Source organism: Elgaria multicarinata, chromosome 6 (assembly GCF_023053635.1).
Source record: "Elgaria multicarinata webbii isolate HBS135686 ecotype San Diego chromosome 6, rElgMul1.1.pri, whole genome shotgun sequence".
Classification (NCBI taxonomy): Eukaryota; Metazoa; Chordata; class Lepidosauria; order Squamata; family Anguidae; genus Elgaria; species Elgaria multicarinata.
The window spans coordinates 22,701,027-22,724,790 of NC_086176.1; the positions used below are offsets into that span (position 1 = coordinate 22,701,027).

General features: G+C 44.0%; 1 protein-coding gene and 1 long non-coding RNA gene across 3 annotated transcripts in view; one reads left to right on the forward strand and one right to left on the reverse strand.

The window, feature by feature from the left end:
• The window catches only part of ABCA1 (ATP binding cassette subfamily A member 1), a 141,305-nt gene extending 118,374 nt beyond the window's left edge, over positions 1-22,931 (reverse strand). Inside the window, exon 1 of one of the 2 annotated variants that reach the window (XM_063129135.1) lies at positions 22,712-22,931. The gene's annotated coding sequence lies outside the window, so the exon portion shown is untranslated. Of the gene's footprint in view, positions 1-6,266; positions 6,355-22,711 lie in introns of those variants that run through there. The other variant, XM_063129136.1, reaches the window with a different exon arrangement.
• LOC134400219 (uncharacterized) lies at positions 10,591-16,342 on the forward strand. Its single transcript, XR_010025568.1, has 2 exons — positions 10,591-10,675; positions 16,126-16,342. It is a non-coding gene; the product is annotated as an uncharacterized LOC134400219 (long non-coding RNA).
• Positions 22,932-23,764: the final 833 nt, after the last annotated feature.

Genomic DNA, 23,764 nt, shown 5'->3' on the forward strand with positions numbered 1-23,764 from the left:
TACACATGGTTTTTGCAAGCGTTTTTTCCCATTGAATAAAGCACCTCTGTGCATATTTCCCAAATGTACCCAATTTTTGTGTGCTCTTTTTCAACGCACGTTCTCACCACCACCACCCAAACACACACAAATTGCACTGCAAACTTCAGAAAAGAACAGATTTCAATGTCTACCTGCATTCCGGTTCACATTTAGGTTCAGAAAATATGAAACTGACAATTCAGACCGAAATGTGAACGGAACAAATGTCTCACCCATCCCTAATCTGATTGTGGATCTCTTGGTGTCACGTTTAATTTGGCTTTAAAAACCCACACCAGTGGAAAGATCATGCCTATAGAACAGCGATTCTTAAGTTACAGTCTGCTGGTGGTACACTTGTAAGGTAATGGTGAAAATAAAAAAAAGGGGAAATCCTGGTGGCAAACCGCTTCTGGCACAAGCAGTGGCAAACACTGCATCAGAACTCAGTCTTCAATCGGCCCCAACTAGTTGACTCACAAATGCCTTAGCACAGGGGTGTTGAACCCCAGGCCAAACGCACACTTAGAGTCCCAATCCAGCCCTCTAGAGTTCCCCAAATGACTGCATCACCTTCCCCCTCCGTCCCAAACATTTTGTGGTTTCCTGGGTTTTGTGCAATCCCCCCCCCCCATTATAAAAGGTTGAAATGCCTCCTCTTAGCTACTAGGAGTAAGAGCTATAAGCTAAAGTACGGTAGTAGTGGGGGTATTTCGGCTCCGCCCCTTTTGCCTTTGAGCCCTGCCCACCACTTTGGTCCTGCCCACCGGAGAGCTTCTCTGAACTTGAATTTGGCCCTTGGGTTGAAAGAGGTTCGACAACCCTCCCTTAGCGTCATGGAGCAGGTGCCAACCAATGAGCTGCTCCCTATTACCTGACAGGGCTTCCTGTTTCCTCTCCCACAATTGGTACAGTTGCAATGGAGTGCAGAGAAGTGGGAGTGTGAATTCAGTAGCCTCCCAGGTGGCAGTTGCAACGTAAGAAATGTGGCAGTCTGCCAAGTGACATACTGGCTCTGGCCGAGGAAGCAGAGCACTTTGATTCGAAGTACAAATTTGTGTTTGCCTTGGGAAGAGGGTATTGCCAGAGCCCAGGGCTGTGTTCTCTGACCACCACCAGCAGTCCAAAATCTTAGGAAGACCCTACTGGCTCCAAACCATTTTTTAAAAATGAGCATATAGGACTGGGCTCCTGTATCTTTAACAGTTGTATTCAAGTCCTGTTATTAAATAAACATGTGCTGGTGAAAATGTAGCATAAACAGACCATCAAGAGCTCGAAATAGCCATTCTTACAGTAATCCAAAATGGAGGTTGCAACCTTAGATGTAAAAGATCCTGGCTGCAAAATTTTATATAAAGTTTCCAATTGTTCATAAACAAATCTTACTTAGGGCGTCTTTCTCGGAGTCTTACATAGTTTGACAGGATGGCTGTTATGGCATAGCCCAATGTTTTAACAATCCATTCTTTTGACTTAGGGGCTATTTCCAATATTTTGCCTAGAAAAACTGAGCAGCAGTTAGCAATTCTGAATGTTCTGTTTTATTGCTTCTTTTGTGTATGCTAATAAACAGAATAATTGGTCTTAACTTCTGTTGTAGCCCACATTGTTTCAATCCTTTTGTTTTTGCAGGACAAAACCACTGCATGTAAAACATGTGCTCTACCACTGAGCAAGTAGCCTGTCCTAGGAACGGAGGCATGTTGGCCTACAGTTGGGTTTCCAGATACACTCTGCTGCTGAACATAAGAGCTCTGTCTCTGAAAGATAATATGGATGCCTTTGGGGAACATGAACACCACAGAACAGGCACCATATCTCTCTGCAGTTAAGAAACCATGATCCAGCCAATCTAACAAAAAGATCCTCTTCTTTTGGTTTGGTTTTGCAGGATAGTAAGCAAAGCAGAACCGGTGTCTCGGGTAGCCATGGTTGGGCAGCTTCTGAAGGCACACCCCCGGGCAGGGGGCCACTACCAAGGAGGCGTACCTCTTCTTCACCATTGCAACCTGTTTGGTCAACTGCCCCTTGCTCAGGCCCAGGCAACGGTCGCGGTGAGAAAGAGGAGCAGTAGATCCCACTGCCTCTCACTGGTTCTCTGGAACCATGCAACCGGTACCAGTGATGAGAAAGAGAATACGGAGCAACAGCAGCTGGTGACAGTGGGGGTGAGAAGGTAAACTCGCTGAGGAAGGAGCCCCGCTGAAGGTGTCATGTCTAAGTAAGGCCCTTCAAAAACCTGGAGCCGGCACTGAAGCAAACATTTTGCAACCAACTAACAGCCAATTCTGAGCAGCTCCAAAAACTAACCGCTTGACTTCTGGGCCTCCTACACTAACCTGAAATTAGTTCCTACACCCTGACCAGCTTGCTCATTACCCATTATCATATTTTCGCAGCTGTATTGTTGGGGGAAGTGGGGTGGAAATTAAAACTGTGCGCTGGCAGTTCATTCTCCGCTCAGCCCTCACCACAGCTGTACTGACCGAAGAGTCAACAGCTCGAGGGAAGCTCAGTCAAACAATACAGCTGTTTGCTCCCTGACTAGGAGGGGGGGGGAAATGCTGCGGCGGTGATGGGAGGGGAGGGGAGGAGAGGAGGGAAACCTTTCCCCCAGAAAATAACTATTTAGTCAGTGACTAGGCAATCTTATAAAACCCCTGGAGAGCAGACAGTGCAGGCTCTTGGCAACCGGCTTAACTATAATGGGGGGAAATCACCACTCTTTTGTGATATTTGTGAACTGTTTAAGAAAGAATTCCTAGAAACCAGCCTTTATTTTTGATTTATTTTTAAGTATGGATCTGTCTCTTGTGATTTCTGATATTCCCATGCTGCTACATCTGGGCTATAGCTATAGGACAACCTGTCGCCCTCCAGATGTTTTGGTCTACAACTCCCATTAGCCTTAGTCAGTATAACCAATGGAGAAGGATCATAGGAGTTGAAGCCCAAAACACCTGGAGGGGCAGTCATTGCCCACTCCAGTCCAAAGTTTCAGATCTGGCTCATATGTGCAGCCTTCCTATGATCACCTGTAGGAGTGTGTGGTGTGCTTGTCCAACTTATGGGGAAATCCTGGAGTTGTGAGCGAGCACATCCCACTGCGATTGTACAAACTACAGCAGCTGCATGGACCAGTCCCATACAGAGTTAGCAGTTCCTACAATGAGCAGGCACCCTTATATAATCTCAGCCCAGTTACACGGCCAACAACAGCCTGCCATAGCGTTCTGTGAACTGGCCATCAGCCACTACAGTATGGATCCACCGCTGAGAACATGCGGTTGCTAGTTTCATCAGACTCCTGGTTATGTGAAAAGCATTTCTCTTCTCCCGCCTAGAATGGAGGACTAGAGAGACAAGGCTGGTCTCCCATCTCCTAATGCAATAGCCTGCAGGGCAGTTCTGAAGCATCTTGGCATGGTAGTATCAGCTTGCCCTTCTGTTTCTGATGTGCTGTCCTTGCTCCAAGAACAGATAAAAAGATTTCAGCCTCCTGGGGAAAACCAGTCCAAGCTCTTTCATAATAAGGATCAAAGGTTGGATCTAAAGCTGGTTGCCAATCGCAAACAGTGTTTGACTTGGAAATAGGTTAGGCTCCCAAATTTGAGTTCCTATCGATTTTCAATCCAAAGAAATGGCTAACTTAGAAGGAAAGGGGGAACAGCACCCACACCCACTAAATTGTAGCAGACACTGGCAAATAAGTTGGTCATGTGTCCTCTTTTACAGAGGGCAGTCCTCTAAGGCACCCTCTATCTGAAGCAGACTGAGCAGGCAGGCTGGCCAGAAGGCCACTCTTCCCCATTACAGTTAGGTGCACTGTATTCCTATTTAAATTATAATATTTTTAAATTTGCATATCTATCTATCTACGATACACACAGAAAGACATCAGCATATGTGAATTCTAAGCAAATCTGTGTCCTCTTTTTTTGGCAATTCATAAGTGGCCACCCTACTGGCAAAGAACCCACCACCCAAGGGTGCTGCCTCAATCCTTGCTCTGTATGGATCACCCATGACGGTCAGAAGGGGGCTGGATCAGAAAATTCTCCATTGACATGCCCTGCCTGTATCAGGTTAAGCAGGCCTTGCCTAAGGACTGCCAGAATCCTAGAGCCAGCCCTGGTCCAGTCCTAACAATCCGGATTGGCCCTTTGGGCTGGTTTGCATATGCATGCGCATGGCACCAATCTGGTTCAAATGCCACTGGCAGAAACTGAATTTAACCCGCTTTTCAACAGTCCACAGAATTAGATTTTGAAGATTTTGGTTACGTGAGCAACTAGATCGGCTTTTGCTGCCTGTAGTAAAGTCATTCAATGCTAAGGCCTATATAGGTCCTGGCTATGTGTGTAACCTGCTCCTAGGGCTCAGACATTCTCTGCTTATTTGGGGATCCTGCCATCAAACCTTAAGTCAACCGTGATATGAGCCGTGCCTCATTATGGAACTCACTTGCTCCAGAAAAGATTTTAACTTTTGAACTATTGTACATTTCTCCTATATTAAAAAAAAAAAAACTTGGGGGAGAAATTAAAATAGCCTACAGCTTTTATGAGACCCAGTATTGGTTTCCTCCTTGTACACTGCAGTCCTAATCATGTCTACTCAATAGTAAATCAATTACTTATTCCCTAGAAAGTGTGCATAGTGTCAGAAACGAATAGTGCATTTCTTTGGCTCAGAAGTAAGTTCCACTGTGTATAAGCTTTCAGGCTTGGGAGCAATCCTATTCAAACATAACTGGGTGTAATTCCCATTAAACACAATAAGACTTTCTTCTGAGTAGACATGCATAACTTGCACTGTTTCTGCAGGCTTCCATTTCTGTCCCCTTTAAAACCTCTTCTAATTGGATTTTGATGAAATAGTTCAGTATTGTTACTAGAAAAACTCCCCCTTTTCAGATCCGTACAATTAAAATCCTTGTTTTAGTACACTTATATCCCAGTTTTCCTCCATGAAACTGAAGTACATGGGGTCTCCCATCCTGGCCCTAACCAGTTCCAAACCCACTTAGCTTCACCAACATGGTTGTATGATCTGCCGTTGAATTAGAAGCAAGAAAACAGCCCATCACCTTTATGTGAAATAATTTGAGCAATGTTCCTTTTAAAAGATCATCACTCAAGGTAGTTTGCCAATGACAAACTGTCCCCATAAGGGAGAGTTTAACCAGGGAAGAAGGTGGGTAGATATTTCTGGGAATTCTACAAAGTGATATTTTTGCTCGTCTGGGAAAGTTGCATGTTTTTTCCCTGATTTAATTATGACAATTGGTCTTGGAAGGCAACAATGGCTCACACTGGAAGTGGCTGAGATTGTGGTGGTCATTCATTTCTTAATGGACATCTGCACTACTCCAAAAGTGTCACCAGAAAGTGTTTTGCAAAGACTCATAGAAAGGTTCAGATGCTTCAGCTATTCAAGCACATCTCTAGATTGGCATCTTCCAAACAGACCACACACTAGCTTGCTTCAATATTCAATGTATTCATGTGTTTCGATGGTTGACACCTTGGTTACTGAAAATGTTCATCCTGATCCAGTTACAGAGCAGGCTTCCACACACGGATCCTGAGCTGGATCAGCAACTGCATGCACAGACAACGTGTGTTTCCCCCACCCGATGTGACTGCTGGGATGGTGTATATACAACCCTTTCAAAAGAATTATAAAGTCACACTGATCAGTTCTTCCCTATTTCCTGCCAAAGAGCTGATAGGCAGGAGTATCGCTTTTTTCGAAGGGGGACCGGCAGCCTTGACCACTCCGTCCAGGTTGCTCTAGATCAGGAACATTAAACAATAAACTCATCATTATAATGTAAAGTACAGTTGAAACAAAAGGGGGGGGGAACCCAAAATAACTTCTTTAAAAACAGAGAGAAGAAGAAAAAATCGCCAGCTGTTTCTGGTTAGTAGATGTTTTCCAAGAGGAAGGCAGAAAAACAATTATACCAAAGATCGACATTGTTCCAGTACGAACACTAAATATTTCACAAATTGCAATAACTCCCAAAGGATTCTTTCAGAACACCCACTCCCCGACACACACATAAACACATCCAAAGAAACAGTTCGGACACTCCATTATCTCTATGTTACAAACAAGGTACAACCTCTCCTCATTGAAATCAATGAGACGGTCAGCTACAATCAATGAAATTATCCAGCGCTTGAATTCCAATGAATTGCTATATTAACAAAGCTTATGAAGTTGGAAAAGCTTACCCAAATATGGATCTTCAGGAAGTAATACAGCCAATGGACCCAACTTCTCGCTGTCTAGGCACTGGGAAGGACTGTAGTCCCCCGCCAGGTGCTGTGTGTCGCAAATGCCAGCACTGGATGTGAGCTTTGACCCCAAAAACCTTGTGGTTGAGCCATTATCAGCTGAATGAAGCTGATATGGTCAGTTGCGCTTTAGGGAAACCCAGAAATGCTAACTTCTCTTAACCAGATTTTTTAAAAATAATTTCCCCTATATTTTTATTTATTTATTTTTATTTATTTTTTTACATTTATATACTGCCCCACAGCCGAAGCTCTCTGGGCAGTTTACAACAATTAAAAATAGTGAACATTAAAAGTATACAAAAATTTAAAAAAACATAAAAAACAGTATAAAAACAACAGTTTTCTAGACAGATTGGAAATTAGTTCCGCCACCATTCACCTCAGCCTTGAGACAGTGACACAGATCTGAACAATACGAATTGCATTGTTGGTTTTCAAAGGTTTCGACTTGAATTTCCATTCATAGTATTGCATAGGTGTCGCTGGACTCCAAATCAATGCCATTTTCTGCACGTCGCATCACAGAAAACAAGAGCATAGGGTTAGCCAATCTGTGGTCCTTACAGTTACCATGCCATGAATCGTTAATTGCAGGAATAATGGGTGCTAAACCTTCTCTCCCTGCTTTACTTTTACATAGCTAGAGAGCGGGCTTGGCACCTTTGGATTTCATAGCTTCTGCCTCCAGGGTGGGACCTGGGGCAGAACCTGGCACACTTCTGTGTGTTGGGGCAGAGCCAAGAGGAGAACTCTATTTGCTGCTTTGGCAGACGGAAACGGTGCGCTGAACCTGCACTCGAGTTCATCTAGTAGGGATGGGGAACTTGTGGCCCTCTGGATGTTCCTGGGACTCTGTTCCCTCCAGCCATAGACAGCATAGCCAATGGTGAAGGATCATGGGAGTTGTAGTCTAACAGTACCTAGGGGGCTACAAGTTGCCCCGTTCCTGATGTAGAGGAGCCAAGTAAGGAAGTGGAGATGAGAGCAATCCCTCCGGGGGCTGCTGACACATCGCCACATTGCTTAGCTGCCGTGTCCCACCCACCCCTTTCTCGGGGGCCTTTAGCAATGACAGACCCATTGGCTCCACAGAGCCTGGAGAGAAGCGCTACAGAGAAACAGCACCTGCGCATACGACAGAGCACATGAAATGGAACACTGGTCCTGATCTCAGTGGCAAAGGGCTTTATTTATATATTTATTTATTTGGCACAGTGTTGCACAACGTTTATGGTCCCCAGGGCCACATCCAATGTTGCTAAGTGGTTTGGAAGCTCCATGAGTGTGTATGCGCGCACACACATACACACACAGCTTCCTGAATCACTGTTTCTGTGCCACTACTGGTGGTACGAAAGCAGCCGTGCCTATGGCAGGGCCAGCCTTCTTGGGGTCCCAATCTGCCCCTCTGAGCTTTCCGCCCTTTCCTGACCATTGGTTGGTTGGTTCTCAGCTTTTGTGCAGTTTTAAAGCTTGAATGCCTCCCCTAAGGCTGAGTGACTGGCCGTAAGAGCTTTAAGCTGAAATAGGCTGGTATTATTTCTGTCCTCGCCCCATTTCCCTTTCGAATGCTTTGGGGTCACTAGGAGCTGACGTTGACCCAATTGCTGTCTTGCCACCATTGTTCGCACCACACCAGTTTTCACAGCAGCAGCTGGAGGCCTTAGACAGCCACCAAAAAGAGATTGGTGGCTCCTATCAGCCAGGGGTTCTGTACCCGCTTTAAACTATATGCAAGTGATCACTCAAGACTTATCTCTATAGCCAAATGTTGGTTATAGCTGTGCCTTCACTCATTGGCTAAAGGTGGCAGTGGGATCATTTCTCACAGAACGATTGGAGAACGCCGTTGTCCGTCTCTCACAAAACAGTTGCTTGAATGGTTTGCCACATATCTCATGTTCTACAAGGGGGTAAAAACTTGCCCTTTTTTTATTTGAAAAGCTGGGATTCTGGGCTAGCTAGTGCCAGCTCCCTCTGCCCGGAGAAGCTGGGCTGGGGATTATAGCCTCCTATAACTATCCTTATTGCCCTGTCTTAATCTGACTGTGCTAGATCCCAGTCTTGATTAGAATACAAAGCAACATGCAGGTTCATATACTAGCCAAAGTAAACACAATTTCCTATCTCAGCCTGGCAATAAAATAAAATAAAAACTAAGTCATAAAATAATTACGCCAGCTTGAAAATATAATGGTGAAGAAAGGCCATGAGCCAAATCTACCACCAGATTGTTGTCCTTCTCTTCTTGTGTTCACCTCTCTTTATAAGTCCTTACAACATTTACAGTTTGATATACTTCGGACAAATGGTAAGCACATACATTTCTAAGAAATACAGGGTGATCATTCTAGTACCTTTCACCTACACAAAACCCTTTGGGGGGAAAACCTCCAGCTTACATGATCCCAAGACCTTGTCTGGATCCATGATATTTGGAGAAGGCCATTCTCAAAGCAAAACAAGAAATACAAAGTGTAGGAAAGTATGAAAAAGGGAATGCAGCATTAAGGGCAGACATTTGTTCACTGATAAGGAACCCTGAAGCCTGTCCTGAATCCTCCTATCCAAAAGTTAGAATGTACACCATCTGCTTTCTACGCCATGTCCCACTCCCATAGATCATGCCCGCAGGACTAGCCTCAGCACCTGACTGCAAATAGCACCTTGGAGGAGACAAATCTTTGGAAGAAAACTGGCATGGATGTTATGGAACCATGGGTTGTTTGCTAAACAGTGTGTTACCGTATTGTCTGAATCCAGGACATTTTCCACAGGATGGCTTGTTAACCATACAATGAGGCTTATTAACCACCCTAAACCACCCAACAACAAGCCATAGGTTCTTAAGATGGCTTGTTCAAGAAAAACAAGCTACTCTCCATTCATTCCACTTCTATACCATCCAATAGCCAAAGCTCTCTGGGCAGTTCACAAAAATTAAAACCACAAAATACATCATAAACTTTTTAGAATGTTTTAAGGATGTTTTAATCATGTATGCTATGTTTTTAATCAGTTTTTAATGTGTTTTATATTCACTGTTGTTCCCTGCCTCAATCCAAGTGGAGAGGCGGGTAAGAAATAAATTATTATTATTAATATAAAATATAATTGCTTGAAGCTAGTATAAAAATGCAACCAGAGTAAAACCTAGCAGCAGTGCAGAGATTTAAAATACAATAGCAGATTTAAACATCAGAGCTAAAAACCCGTGAAATGCTAAAAGTGTGACTTGGTGCTGGAAAGGGGACAATGTAGGCGCCAAGCAAACTTCTCTAGAAAGCTCATTCCACAACTGAGTGCCACAGCAGAAAAGGCCCTTTTCCTGGTAGCCACCGCCTCACTTCTTTTGGCAGGGGCTCCTGGAGAAGTACCACTACAGATGAACTTATGGTCTGGGCAGGGCCATATGGGAGGAGATGATCCTTCAGATAACTTAGCCCCAAGCCATTTAGGGCTTTAAATGTTAATATCAGTACTTTGAACTGAAAGGGACCGGCAGCCAGCGCAGCTTGAAAAGTACTGACGTAATGTGGACTCGTTCGCCAGTCCTGTTAACAATCATACTGCCCTGTTTTGGACCAGCTGAAATTTCTGGGCCATTTTCAAAGACTGCCCCATGTATAATACACTGCAGTAATCCAGACGAGAGGTAATGGTATTAGACAACTATCGCCCAGTTACGAATACCCCTTTCTTAGGGAAGGCATTGGAGAGGGTCGTGGTGGAACAACTGCAAGCACTCTTGGAGGATACAGATTACCCATTTCAATCTGGGTTTCAACCTAATTACGGGACTGAATCAGCCTCGGTCGCCCCGATGGATGACCTTTATCGAGAGAGAGGGGGAGTGCAACCCTGTTAATTCTGCTGGATCTCTCCTCAGCTTTTGAAACCATTGACCATGATATCCTCCTCGATCAACTCTGTGAGATGGGCGTTGGAGACACTATTTTACAGTGGTTCCGATCCTACCTGCAGGGTCGATTTCTGAAAGTGGCATTGGGTGATTATTTCTCAGCCCCTTAGCAATTAAGCTATGGAGTGCCACAGGGCACTATCTTGTCCCCAATGTGTCCCCAAGGCAGTCATTAGTGGATTTGGAGCAAAATGCCATCAGCATGCTGATGACACACAGCTCTATCTCCCTGTGACATCTGAATCAAGAGAGGCTGTGCAAGTCCTAGATTAGTGCCTAAACTCAGTAATGGGCTGGATGAGGGCCAATAAACTGAAGCTGAATCCTGGCAAGACGGAAGCCGTGGGTGAGTGGTTCCGGAGTCCAGGAAATCGGCTCACTGCATGTTCTGGATAGGGTTGCACTCCCTCTGAAAGATCAGGTTCGTAGTTTGGGGGTACTCCTAGATCCATCATTGCTGCATGAGGCCCAAGTGGCCACAGCAGCTAGGAAAGTGCCTTTTACAAGCTTTGGCTGGTTCGCCAGCTATGGCCTCTTCTGGACAGGGATAGCTTGGCCACAGTGGTACAGACATTAGTAATCTCAAGACTGGATTACTGCAATGCGCTCTATGTGGGGCTGCCCTTATGGCTGCTCCACAAGCTGGAGTTAGTGCAGAAGGCAGCAGCTTGGCTGTTGTCAGGAGCTGCCTCTTTTCAGCATAGAACTCCTTTGCTGAGGGAATTGCACTGGCTACCTATTGGCTACCAGGCCACGTTTAAGGTTTTGGGTACTAGTGTACAAAGCCCTAAACAACTTGGGGCCAGGATACCTGAGAGCGCGCCTTCTCCCTTACCAACCTGCCCGATCACGGAGATCATCTGAGGGCATGCTCCTGGTGGTTCCACATGGACCTATGGCCCGATTGGAAATCTACCAGGGAAAGAGCCTTTAGTGTAGTAGCCCCTTCTCTGTGGAACTCCCTGCCCCTTGAAGTCAGGCAGGTGTCAACACTAGGCTGCCTCCAGCACTTTCTGAAAACAACTCTGTTTTGAGAAGCCTTCCTCAGCTGACTAGCCACTGTTTTTCTGGTTCCTTTGTTTTTAAAATGAACGATTTTAATTTGTTTGTTTTTTATCTTATTTCTTTACTGTTTATACCTATGTTCATTGCTCTGGAATCTGTGTTAGATGATTGAGCGGTATATAAATATTGAATGGTATATAAATATTGTAAATTTTCTAAATCTGCATTTATACATATCAATCAGCATATGCAAATTTTATGCAAATTTGTGGCATCTTTTGTGTGTCTCTGTGTGTGTGAGTGACACATTCACTCGCTCGCTCTCAGGCAGGTGGGGGGGGGGTCAATTCCTAAGTCTCTACCTGATTTCTCCATGAGGACACAAACTGTAAGTATGTCATGATTACTCTGCAATGTCACTGCTGCTAAAAATTGCTTGTGTCCGGGGCTCCCTAACGTTAAATGGCAATTATGAGACTAGCAATGACATGGATTCCCCTGTTTTCTTCCTTTGGCAATGCCAGTGGTGTACTACTACTTATTTATTTATTTATTAAAACATTTTTCTCCCACCCTATAGCATTGGGATCTCAGGGAGGCGTACAAATAAAAGCAATATAAGATAAATAATTTGCACAGCTAAAAAGTATTAAACCATTAACAAGCTAATACTATTAAACAAATGTAAAACAGTAAAAAACAATGAAAACTATGTGCAACTAGGCAAAGTTACTAGCATGGAATGGAAAGCAACCATGCAAACAGATGATACATGTGGCTGCAGCTTATATACACATGGAAGCAGCATAACAGTAGCGGCCACATTGCACCAGTAACCATATGTGATCCAGGACTGGAGCAATATACTAGAAGTACTAACCGGTTACTAGCAAAAAAAACAGGAACTCAAAGAAATACATGCTGTTTTGCCTACTGTACACAAAACGGGGATTTGATACTTCCTCAGGAGACTAAATGGCAAACCTATTTCCCATACAAAAAAAACCTTGATCAGTTTTTGCATTTTCTGTGTCGGCAGATTAAATAGAAAAACCAGCTTTGGTTGGCACACACATGCAATTTTAAAATCTCTCTGTTCTATCCCACATTAACAAGTACCCACAAATCGTGCAAGACAGGATCAGATATGTTTTTTTCTGCCATGTATTAAAAAGAACCCAGGTCTGTCAATTGGTTAAATAATGTTTGATTAATGAATTTGCTCCCTTTTAAAAGACTGATTAAATTGAAATAAACTGGCATTTTACTAAACCTTCAATATTGGCCCCTCTTTTGAGATACTATTTATTTATTTATTTATTTATTTATTTATTTATCATACTTATACCCCGCTCCTCAGCCAAAAAAGGCTTACACCTAGCAAAAAAGACAGTCCCTGCCCTCAGGCTTACAATCTAATAAAGATACTAAAGAGAGTGCTAGATAATTTGTGGCCTAATAAGCAAAAGGTACTACTCCCTGCTAGATTACAATTTGTCACTGATTCAAAGTTTCCCCTCCAGTTAATGAGCTAAGGCTTTAGCTTATTAATCTACCAATTAAACCTATTAGAAATGGAAATCAGAGTTTATTTGAAGAGAACTCTGAAACCTGCAGAGAGGAAGTCCACTTAAGTTTGTTTTTTCTAAAACAACGGGCCTCTAAAACTAGCGCAAACTCATCTCATCTAGGAAATGGCTGTCTTTCTCACCTATTACACTAAGTGCTACTTAATAGACTTAACCAGATGCGAAGAAAGTGTTCCTTTATTGGATTAATTTAAGAGTTATTCCCGAGCCACACTAGGGGATAAAATGTCCGATTCAATGTAGTCATTCAGACTAGCAAAGCAGCAGCAAGACTCTGATACTGACTCTTATTCTTTTTAAATGAAGCATTTATCCAAAGCCCAAGTCAAGGATTTCTTGAAAGGCGCCACCAAACAATTAAAGCTTGCGTGGTGTCATTGAAGTTGATAGGACTAATCAGTATGTGGTCTGTCTCGGAATCACCCCCTTTATGTCTCTTATTTGCTCATTGAATTAAGCTGCTTTGTCTGTAGAGGGCAAAACAGTGTCAACAGTTTTTCATCGCCCGGCCTGCTGTCTTGTCTTTCTGTCGGAGTCCTTGACACAGGATCACATGTTTTCATCTAATGACCAGTGTCAAAAAGTGCAAACAGAGCAGACTTTTTCCCTTTATGAATCATACATTGGGGGGGGGGGGACAGCAAAGGAACAAAAATGTAAGTGGCTTCTGACGCATTTAACACAATGTTTAGTTTGACTCTTAAACTCAGTCTCTCAATATGTGATTCTGACCCCTAAAGATAACTAAAGAGAATACAAAAAGCATTTAGCAGCACTTGTATTGTGACTATGTTTGGGCCTCTTAGGAAGAAGAAGTGAAAGTCAGATTGAAAGACTACATCACATTTCATAACACATCTTCTTTGATTGCCTGGATTTTTTGAGCCAAAAATCTGAAAAAGCTATACCCCAGTAAAGTTTTCTTTTAGGAATGCAAGGCTGCAGCCTGTATTTTGTATTTGTGTTTTTAGACTGTTGATTGTTTTATTACGCTTTTCATGGTTTTAATTTTTGTGAACCACCCAGAGAGCTTCGGCTATTGGGCGGCATAAAAATGTAATAAATAAATAAATAAACCCCAGAAGATCCCTTTTACAGCTCCAGAACCATGAGAGGCAGGTAACAAATAAATATATTATTATTACTATTATTATTAAGAAGGCCTTAAAATATTTTATTTTTCTATGACCTTTTCATAACAGGGTTGTTGTGAGGATAAAATTGAGAGGAGGAGGATTATGTACACAGCCTTGGGTTCCTTGGAGGGAAAAAGGCAGGATATAAATGCAATAAATAAATGCACTACTAAAATGTGTGACGCAGGATCCTCCAAATAGTTCTAACGGAAGGTTCCTATTTGTCACAGACTGAAGACATTCAGGGCTAGTAAAGGCATCAACCAAATTGCCAGCCTTAGGAGACAGGTGCAGAAGAAAAGAGCAGCTGCAAGACATTGTAGCTGCATGTGTTCAAGCTCCCATCAAGACCATGGACTCCAGTAAGCCAGAGAGAGCAGTTATATCACATCCACAACAGAGTGCCCCAGGAGTCCCTAATTCTACGTGTTCAGCACAAATCTGCAGAAAGCCTTAAGCCCCCAGAATGCTACAGATGTCCTCCGAAGGCCTGATGCTATACCTTGGATGTATAGATATGGATGCATTGCACTGAATAATGCCTATTATACTAATTTAAAAATCAGGATCAGAAAAAGTAAAGTTTGTAAGGAAGTTCCAATGCCTATTGCAAAATCACAACTGAAATATTTTTATCAGAGCAAATATTAAAGCTTTTGTTGTGACATAACTTCATAAAGGCCATTAATACCTGTTTATGATTTTACTTATCAGCATAATGTGTGTTTTATATGCTGGAATTATCTTACTGGCTTCTGTCGTATCGTCAAAGTTTACAAAGTAGAAATTACTACTTGGAAGTAGCAGACTTTAACAACTGCTGTCCAAGACACTGATTGTGTTATCTATTATTATTACTTATTGAGAAACAATGTGGTGGATGGCGGACTAGAACTGAGGAGACCAAGGTTCAAAACCTACACTCCACTATGAAACTCCCTGGATGACCTGGGACTAGTTCCTATCTGTCATTCTAACCTCCTTCACAGGGTCGTTGGGAGAATATTTATTTATTTATTTAAAACATTTCTTAGCTGCCTTTCAGGGCAGAAGCCTTCCCAAGGCAGCTTACAACCATACATAAAACAGTATAAACAGTAGAAGCAATAAAATCATAGACAGTAAAATATCAGTTAAAAACAGTAAAAGTTAACAGTAAAAACGGACAATAAAAACAAGGACAATAGCAGCAAAACAGTATTCATTTATGAGAAGGCCATAGAAAAATAAAATATTTTAAGGCCTTCATAATAATAATAATAATAATAATAATAATAATAATAATAATAATAATAATTTATTTGTTACCCGCCTCTCCCTCTGGATCGAGGCGGGGTACAACAAATAAAAAGACCATAAAATACATACCACTAATTCTACGTTTAAAACCAGTGCATCATTAAAAACAGCACACCATTAAAAAAAGGTGTCTCAAAATTCAACTGGGTAGGCCTGCCAGAAGAGATCAGTCTTTATGGCTTTCTTAAATTCTGGAAGACTGAAGTTGACAAATCTCTCCCGGCAAGCCATTCCACAAACTGGGAGCGGCAGAAGAAAAGGTCCTCTGGGTAATAGTTGTCAGCCTTGTTTTTGTTGGCTGGAGTAAATTCTTCCCAGAGGACCTGAGTGTGCAGGGCAGATTGTATGGGAGAAGGCGATCCCACAAGTAGCCTGGACCCAAACCATGTAGGGCTTTAAAGGTGATAACCAACACTTTATACTTTGCCCGGAAACTAATTGGCAGCCAGTGAAGAGATTCTAAGACTGGTGTGATGTGGTACACCCCTAGGTGTACCGGTGACCAACCTGGCTGCCATGTTTTGAACTAGTTGAAGTTTCCGGACTAGGCACAAAGGAAGTCAAGCCTCAAAGTTACCAGCGCGTGCACTAAAAGCCTGTAAGGATGGTGCATGGCGGACTGCCGATGGGAGTTTGTTCCACAGGCGTGGGGCCACTGCTGAGAAGACCTTCTCCTATGTGGAGATCCACCTAATTTCTCTCACTGGTGGGCAGATCAGAAGGGCCATAAAATGGAACACAGCTGGGTGGGGGGAAACTATTTATAGTGCCTTCATTTCTTGGAAGGAAAATGGAGGGTACAAATTAAATAAATAATTTATCTATTATTCCTTTTCTCCTAGAGTGATGGTGCCTATGACTCCAGCCATGGACAGACTTCACTGGGAGATGTCAAGAAGTGAGATCTGAAAATCCTTTAAACTTCCTCTTTCAAACTCATTAAAGCCCAAAAATAAATTTCAGTGCCAGAGGAGACTCTTTGCATCTGCTGAAGTGGACTGTAGTCAATGGAAGCTCATACTGTGATACCTTTGTTAAGTCATTAAAGGTGTTACAAAACTCTGTTGTTTCTGCGGCAACGGGCTATCACACCTACCCCTTTGGTACTTCCAAATGTTACATGCAACAAGTGAATATATTTCACCAGCTTCAATAACTGTCTTAAATCAGTCGATTATCATACAGCCACAGAGACTATTGGACAAGATATGAACAAAGTGATTCTCACAGAAATATTAAAGATATTCACACTTGGGGTGGGGGGGAAGAACTGAATTTTTGGAATCAAGTCATTGTACATTACTATATAATCCCATTATTATAGTTAGCCTCTACTTCATTTGATAAAAGTAGAGGCAGCAGTTCTTCACCAGATCACGACACTTTCAGCTTTAAATTATACAAGACACCAGGGGAAGCAAGAGCTATGCCTATTGCCTGTTTCCTCCACTGGTCATCTTATTCTCCTCCAACTGGATTAAAGCAAATATAGACCGTATTTACAGATCACACCCATATACAAACTTTCAGGTACACATAAATCACTGTCTAAAATACCAGTTTTACTAATGAAGCACATAATCATGAACTAATTCACTCCGTTTTATTAACTTACTCCTTTAAAAAAAAAATCTCATTACTACTTCTTGATCTATTACATATGTAAGTTGGGTATTAATAAACCGAGTCTACAAAAGTCAATAAGTGCCATTTATTGACTTTTGTAGACTTGGTTTATTAATAAAGTTATCCCATTATTCATAAAGTTATCCCGTTTTTCATGATGTTCCTTTGTCCTGATAAAAGATGTCAAGTTTGTCATTGCTTCAAGATCCAACATCTTTACTATCCATTTGGGATGATTTCTGTATTTTGTATATACTAGTCTAGCAGCTATTATCACATAACAAGTTAATGTCAATTTACTATATTCCTTTCATAGATCCTTTTGTATATGTTATTAGACGCTGCTATGAGTTCCGATTGATACAACAGGATGAAAAGGGGTGGGGGGGTTGAACAGAATGAAGGAGTAACAGAACAGAAGGCACACTTGCTCTATCCTAACTCGAGTGAAATTGACAGTCACTACGCATGTGTGGCTGCTGCTAAATCCAACTACCCCATACAGCTTCTTCATCCTCCTCCTTTCCCTGTAATATCTAGGGGTGTGATCTGCTCCGATTAGGAGCGTAGAAGCAGTAGCGGATTGGCCTGCTCCGCCTTACCCAGAGGTGGAGTAGGAGCGGACCGCGGACCCCCTAGAAGCAAGGCGAAGAGAAGCGGCCATTTTTCGGAGCTCCTAGTTCAGGCGGAGCGCTCCGGTCGCCATCTTGAAAACATTTTGCCATAGGATTGCATTGCGGCAAATAATCGCGCATAACTAGGTTGTTTTTGAAGCTATCGTTCTAGAAATTCTTGTGCTCAGAGAGTCGTGGATGGGGGTCATTTTGAGACCACTCTCACCTCTCTGCGTTGTCTGGGTCGCGTGCTATATTTTTGTGAAAATCGGGTCAACCGCGCGGCTCAAACGGCGTTTTCGGCTTTTCGCCCATAGGATTGCATTGAGGGAAAGAATCGGGGATAACTGGGGGGGGGGGTTTAAGCTATCATTCTGAAAATTCTTGTGCACAGAGAGTCGTGGATGGGGGTCATTTTGAGACTACTCTCAACTTTCTGCATCGTACCGGTCGCGCGCTAGAAGTTTTTAAAAAATCGGCGGGAAAAATACCTTTTTCAAAGGGCTGAGGGGCAGAGTCAGCTCCCGGTCATGATGATCCCAAAGTTGGAGGAGGGCATAGGCAAAACAGGTAACTTGGGATTCTGGGAAACTTCTCTTTCTTCATCTGAACGGGCTTTTCCCCGTGTTTTTTAACACAGTAGCCCCACCAAATGCACAAACACAACCTGAAATCATATACTAAGCCAAGAATAAGAGATAGAAACACAGCACTGCTCCCCACCCTAACCTTGGTGAACAACTGAATAGATGTGGTGCAAGGGGATGAGCTCCCCTAGGGCATCTCATCGTGGACGTGCCCCCACTCTCTCCTGCACTGGAAGGCCATTAGAGCCTTCCAAAGAGAGTAAAACGGTGGAGCAATGCCTATCATGAGTTGAAGTGAAAGGTCACTTTTCAGTGGTGGAGCAATGCCTGTTATGAGTTGAAGTGAGCGTTTTACTTCTTCTCAGAGCTGTTGGTGGCTGTCTTGAACTGGCAGCTACTTCCCCCTCCCCCGGGCACGTCCCCCTATTGCTGGTAAAAGACAGATACAGCCTTTTTAAAAAAATTCTTCTTGCTGTTTATAGAGCAACACTGCTGCTTTTAATTCCACCCCTCCTTTGTTTATTTATTGATTTATTCCATTTTATATGCATTACTGGCTTATCCTTGGCTCACTTCCTTATGCCCCCAGAAATGCCAGCTGCATGCCTGCCTGCCTTCCCTCCCTCCTCCCCTGCCCACCTCGCAGGGATGTTGTGTGTGGAGTGCCCGATTTTCAAAAATTCGCCAAAAATCAGTGGATGATGGGATTGCTTTGAAATTTGGCGTGCGTGTGTATATCCCCATGAGGTGTCATGGTGCCAAACATGAGGTTTCTAACTTGAACAGAAAAAAAGTTGTATAATTTTTTAGCTTTCAATGCAAGCCTATGGGGGGGGGAAACGGAGCTCCGGATCCGGAGCTCCGGGCGGAGCGGAGCGGAAGTGGGCGGAGCGGGGGCAGGGCGGAGCGGCCCAATCCGGAAAATGGCGGATCTGCAAGTGAAGCGGAGCGGGGGGTCCGTGCACACCCCTAGTAATATCTACTATTAAAAAATTTACATCTTGATGTGATCAAGTTGTGAATTTTCCTCCCTTTGTTGTGTGCTGATTGGCAGGGGCAGGAAAACTTGTAATGGAATCGAGGGGGGTGGGGAACAAGACAGGAGTTTTGTAGTGGCGGTCACATATGCTCCATAACATCGCATTCTCGCCATGCTGCCTTTCGGGTCTTCTATCTTTAGGGACCCTTTTCACACTGACTTTTCCACAACCAGAGGATTCTGGGACACATTCCACAATCCACATTCAGCACCGATCACACGGGGCACAGACCAGAAGAGTTGGGCCTCACTTTTCTCTGCCTTGGATGAACCAAAAGAGCTTCCTAAAACATTGCCCTGAGCACATCTTCAGGCACCACACACAGCGAAACAGAGCCGGGAAATGAAAGCTCCTGTGATCGAGGAAGAGTGGTGGAGCAATCATCAGGATAAGAAACATTTCAGGATGCCGAGAAATGACAAGGTAAAACTGATCTACACACTCAGCACAATCATATGGTATAGTCTTACCCAGAACATTGGACCAAAATGTTTCTACTGGATATGCTATTATTTTTTACATATGACAAACATACACATGGAGCAGCACCAGAGGGAATATCATCAACAAGGCTTTCTCTGTAGAACTCCTTCGGGCGGGGGGGGGGGAAGTTCCCCAGAACGTTCTCCTTAAAGCAAAATAACATTAGAATCCTCTATCCCCCAAGGAACAATCTTATTGAAAACACATTTGGCTTTTCATGACTTCATTTTTGCAAGAACAAATTTTCTGGTTCAGGATTAGCTTGAGCTTTGCGTTTCTTGAGTATCCTAGGTCTTGATATACAGGGATTATTTCATTTAGTATGGGGAAAGCATTCAAAACAGTTCAGCGCAGTCCAAAGACTCCAGCATACGATTTTACTGAACATGTCGGTCAGCATTGTTCCACATGCAGAAACCAAGAACTGGAATTCTCATGAGGGACAGGACTTAAGTACAGACTGCTTCAACTATTCACAGTATTTCAAGAGCACATTAAATACCCGCCCCCACGAAATCACCGGGACTTTCTTAAAAAGTTTCTGGTACATTTTCGTCTTACATGGAAGCTAGTGTTAACATAGCATTGTTTCACTTAGAGCCATTGTGCTCCAACAGACAGGGGAAATCATACTTCCCTACCGTCACTTCTCGGCCCATTTTCGTTGCTCGTTACTTCCCCTTTTGAAAGAGGAAGTAAGCAACATGCACGAGGCCCATTCAGTCGGCCATTCTAATTGCACTGCTTCTCCTGTGCACAGCAGGAAATAGCAGCAACTTCCATGTTTAAAAATATATCGGACTTTCGGAGGGTTTTTTTTGTCACGCAGGGAAGGCCACAAGGGGTGGGAGGCGCATGGGAGGCAGATGACGTCATGAGAGGGACCCACGAAAATCCATGAGTGCCCAGCAACAAGCATGCAATAAAACACTCGTCTGATGGAGCTCATTGTTTCACTTTGAGCCATGTCATGCTTTACACAGTTCTGATACAGAATTAATTCCCATGACTTGGACTTAGTAAGATTTACTGGCTGCAAAGCTGGAGAGACTTTGGGGTTCAAAGCCTTACTCAGCAACAAAGCTCCCTAAAAGCCTTGGGCCAGTCACTATCTTTCAGCCACATCTATTGCACAGGGCAGAATATAATGGCTAAGCATCCTAGAGCTAGGGTTGGCATGCTGAATAATAACTCTCATGCAGGAAGTGGAGTGAAACACATTTTGGGTTGTGATGTGTGCCAGTCATACTTTTTGGGTATCCATGCTGGCAAATCACAATTGGTTGCATACTGTGTGTACAGAGTGTAAGGATCTACTCACATAAGAAGGACCATGCTGGATCAGACTGAAGGTCCATCTAGTCCAGAACTCTGTTCACACAGTGGTCAACCAGCTGTCGACCAGGGACCAACAAAGCAGCACACGGTGCAGCAGCACCCTCCCGCATAAAATATCAAACACTGATTTACCTCACAGAAAGCCTTTTGTTCAAACACACACAGTGCTCTGAGACCAATGGATTGAAAAGATTACAATGTACATAACATTAGATGGAGGGAAGCCCTTGCAAAACTTTGTTTCCTGGAATTTCCTTTAATTCTGCAAATTCACCCTCCCATTTCCTACTCAGTCTTGACTCACTAGAATAGGAAACCAGGTTTTACAACACAGCCTTGGGCCAAACAACATATGCTAATAATCAGTATAAATAACAAAATTATCATTATCATCATTATTGTTGTTATTATCTTCCTCCTAGGTTGCTTTTCCTGGCAAACCACTTTTCCTGAGACCTAAATACTTTCTTTCTGGGGTCCGCTTTCTCTTCAGAATTGAGGTGCATTCCACCAAAAGAGATGGATTTGCACACGCACACAATTGCCAGGCTGATGGCTTTCATTAAAGCAGTCATATACTCGAGGTTACTCTCGGTCATTCCTAGCTACTTGGGAGTTTCTCTGTCTCTGTCTGTCTGTCTACCCCCACAGCTTTTCATCTTGCCTCAGCAGCCCCAACTGGAGGCGCCTCCTGATAAAGCAGGCAATAGCAAAAGTGTGCACGCCTGTGTGTTTGTCTGACAGGGGGAAAAAACAGCTCCCATCTGAAGAAGTGGCCTCCATACTCTACAGACCCAAGAAATCTTATTAGTCTTTTAAAAGGTGCCTCAAGGCTCCTTTAGGTCCTGTTCTGCTGAGGAAAACAGTCACATGCACAAAACCCCACAGACACACAAGCTCCTGAAATGAAACCGGTGTGCGTTGTTCGGCACAGGAAGATGGGGTATAAAGAAAGAGAGAAAATTAAATGATAAAAGACACTCGGGGTAGGGGGGGGGGGATACCTCAAGTGAAAAGGCGTTGCTTTGTTTAGCTCCCAGAACATTTTATACTCCTAACCCAGGCCGTAGCTAGACCTAAGGTTTATCCCAGGATCATCCCGGGTTCGTCCCTGCCTGAGCGCTGGATGCCCTGTGTGGCATGTAGATGAACAGGTTGGACCCCAGGACAATCCTGGGATAAACCTTAGGTCTAGCTACGACCCAAATGTGCCAGCCCAGCTCCGTTTCGCCCTTTCTTCTTTGTCCTTTCCAAAGGAGCACAGCAGCAGCAAGACTCGACTCTCAGCTCATTCGCCCTGCCATCTCTCCATCCAAAAGTCAAATAAATAACAAAACAACAACAGAGGTTCAGGGGCACTCAAGAGTGCTTAGAAGCCCTGTCCCCTTGCCCTCCTCACAAGTGCCTAGGGAGGCACTAGTGGATCCTTGGCGAAGGCGAAAGCTCACTCTGCACATGCTCAGAGCTCTGCTTTCCTACTCTTACTTTTTCACACCGGGGGTTGGAGGGGGTGGGGGAGAGAGAAGAAAATTGGGAGGTGCCGGTCCTCAGTCGGCTTCGACGCCAATTGAAAGGCAAATCCATTCCATTGGGTCGAATCTCCTGCAAGTTAGAAGGGGACGCAAACAAGGTCCCAAGCCGTCCACCGAAGCAAATGACGGGATCCTCGAAATGCCCCCTTTCGCTCGCCGCCGCCGCCGCCGCCCTAGCAATCGAATTCCCCACTTTTGCACTCTTTACCTGCTCGCCAGTTTGATCGGGGCTCCGCCTGTTTGTCCACTTCGAGCAGAAAATAAAAAGAAACCCAGGGACGGAGAAGCCTGATCGCCCTCTGGGCTCTCCGACGGGGGGCGAGCTATGGGGGTCCGAGAGCTGCCTCGGCGCTGGAGCGTTCCTCACACGGAGACCCAAGCAAAAGCGGGCGCTTTTTTGAACCCGGAGCTCCTTATATAGATCCTGCCAGAGCTGTACAGCCGGGGTTATTATCGGTCAACCGCGGCTTCCTTCTGCTGAACGCCGCGGCTGCTCTGTTTATGTATTTCAGTCACTCACTGCGAGCACGTGGAGGAGGAGCACGCCTCTTAAAAGGGCGACACGAGAGCCAGCCTGGGCCGGCCCGGGAAACCTTGCGCGTAATGGACGGAGGGGATTGGGCGCCCCCACCAGCACGCCCAGTGCCTGATTTAGGAAGGGGGGAACAGGGGGAGAAAAGCACCCAAATCAGGTGAAAAGAAGGGAGAAACGAATTCTCAGGATCATAGAATCATTGAATAGCAGAGTTGGAAGGGGCCTACAAGGCCATCGAGTCCAACCCCCTGCTCAATGCAGGAATCCACCCTAAAGCATCCCTGACAGATGGTTGTCCAGCTGCCTCTTGGAGGCCTCTAGTGTGGGAGAGCCCACAACCTCCCTAGGTAACTGGTTCCATCGTTGTACTGCTGAACTTTTTTATTTGTAAGCTGAAGAGCCCCACGCGTTTCAGTCTGTATCTTTTCAAAGCCTTCTTCGGCGGCGGCGGCAGCGGGGGGAGTTGTAGGATGATGTCTGCAAAGATATTCTTATCAACAGAATGCCTTTCTCAGATTGTTAATAGCATCTGAGAAAGACATTCTGTTGATAAGAAGATTTTTGCAGATATCTTCCTACAACCCCCTCTGAAGAAGGCCTTGAAAAGATACAGGCCGAAATGCGTCGGCACTTCAACCTACAAATAAAAAAGTTCAGCATCCTGAGAATTCGTTTCTCCCTTCTTTTCACCTGATTTAGGAACAAACCATGTAACCCATGGCTTAG